Source organism: Dromaius novaehollandiae, chromosome 26 (assembly GCF_036370855.1).
Source record: "Dromaius novaehollandiae isolate bDroNov1 chromosome 26, bDroNov1.hap1, whole genome shotgun sequence".
NCBI classification, from domain to species: Eukaryota; Metazoa; Chordata; class Aves; order Casuariiformes; family Dromaiidae; genus Dromaius; species Dromaius novaehollandiae.
The window spans coordinates 3,092,137-3,094,085 of NC_088123.1; the positions used below are offsets into that span (position 1 = coordinate 3,092,137).

At 49.8% G+C, this 1,949-nt stretch overlaps 1 long non-coding RNA gene across 1 annotated transcript; it reads left to right on the forward strand.

Moving 5' to 3' along the window:
- Positions 1 to 335: 335 nt before the first annotated feature.
- On the forward strand, positions 336 to 1,634 carry LOC135323647 (uncharacterized). The gene is made up of 3 exons (XR_010385129.1): positions 336 to 420; positions 1,024 to 1,135; positions 1,515 to 1,634. It is a non-coding gene; the product is annotated as an uncharacterized LOC135323647 (long non-coding RNA).
- The last annotated feature ends 315 nt before the right edge of the window (positions 1,635 to 1,949 follow it).

Here is a 1,949-nt window from a genome sequence, read left to right on the forward strand (position 1 = left end):
GCTCGTCCTATGATACTTCGCAGTTTTGGACTACCCCGATACACTTCTGATTGGTACGCGATGGCTCTTTTTGCTCTTGTGATTTACGCAAAGGCATACCACAGATAACTTGATTGTGCGCTACCGCAGACAGGTAGCTCTTGGTACCAAAGTACAGTCCTTTTCAAACAAGGTCAGTGTTCAGCATACTCTGCTTCTGCCTCCTTCTTCACGGTGTTCGCTGCTTCGCAAATAGGTCTCCCATGTGTGCACGAGGGAGGCCCTGCGGCAAAAGAGGAGTTGCGGGTTGGCATTTGAGTTTCCAGCAACTCAGTGCCTTCCTTTCTTCCTCCTCCAGGCAGCCTCCTCTGTCCCCGGGGCGCTCAAAGAATTTGTGAGACCTGAGCTGCTGGATGGTGAGAATTGCTACAAATGCAGCAAGTAAGTAGTCTTCCTAATGCCATCGGACTAGGAGATAGTGGCCGAACCCATTGCCCGCCTCAGAGCAGAAGTTACCCTTTGCTTTGCTTCAGAAAGACAAACGAGACGAGGAGACGCAGCTCTGGGTTGTGCAGCTAATGAACCCTGAAGTCACCCAAAGCTTGGAAAAGAGTACCTTTGCTTCTCAGAGCGGAATCTGTGTCATTCTGTTCAGCTAGTTGGAAATCTTTGATAAGAAGCGCAGGCGCTAGCTCGCATTCCGGAACCGCGCTCCAGTGAGAGAGTCACGTTCCTGCTGCCTTGCGTGTTGTCGGCAAGCCTTACTTTTGGGCCCAGGAAAGATACGTGCTCAGGCATTTGCTTGGCTACCGAAAGACAACGTTCCCGATCCGTATCGAGCTGGCCTCCTACATCCTGCCAGGTTCTCTGCAGGAGCAAGGCTGAAATGCAGGGTGTGGCTTTAAGGAAAGAAGCCCCGTCTTAGGCAAGGAAGTACCATTCAGCTAGGATGAGCGTGAGAGAGACATGGAAACTTGCTTGACTTTTGGCGTGAGGGGGAGGGGGGAAGATGCCTTGAAACAATTGCCTGTGCTTGCTTTGAAGGTGTGAGAAGATGGTTGCTGCGTCCAAGAGGTTTACAATACATTGCTCTTCCAACGTTCTCACCATAGCCCTGAAAAGATTTGCCAACTTCACTGGTGGAAAGATTAGCAAGGTATCTATGCAAGTGTAATGCCTTCTTGGGAAGGGAGATTTCCCAAGGCGGAACACTCTCTTCAACGTTGTTAATGTCGGCCAACTGTAACCGTAGCGATGGGAGATGTCTAGGCAAAATCAGCGCAAGAAGTAGGTCTCACTCTTTCTCTTCCAGTAACAGCAAAGCTCCCTTGTGACGATAAGCGTATGCTCCGCTCTGAAAGAGCTGGTTTTGCGTTGAGCAGTTCTCTGCAATGGAAGCGATTAAACGTTGTCTCTGGGAAGACTGATTTCTGAGGAGGCAAAACATGTCTGTCTAAGCTTCCAGCAGTGTTCTTCCCCGGCTCTTTCACGAAGTGTTCCCAGATGAGTTTTGAATCCTCTTGCTCTGTCTTCAGGATGTGGAATATCCAGAGTATTTGGACCTGCGAGCATACATGTCTCAGCCAGTTGGAGAACCAGTCCTCTACGCCTTATATGCAGTCCTGGTGCACAGAGGTGCCAGCGGTCGTGCAGGACACTATTTCTGCTTCACCAAGGTAAGCATCAGCTTCATTTCTTGCAGGGCAGAATCTGTGCTGGTGAAGAGACACTTGTCCCAGCATGTTACTGACAACCATTGTTTTGAAGGGGAAAGAGCTCGTTACATGTCTCCTTTGACTAGTCTTGGTGTCTCCTTTGTCTGCTAGTGTTCTGTCTGGGTTTTCCTGTAGAGAGCACGCTCTAGAGTTGCTCTAAAGGCATCGTTGCCTTTCATTGCAGGCCAGTAATGGACTGTGGTATGAGATGAATGATGCCTCGGTAGTCCTTTGCGACCTCCAAACCGTTCTCAG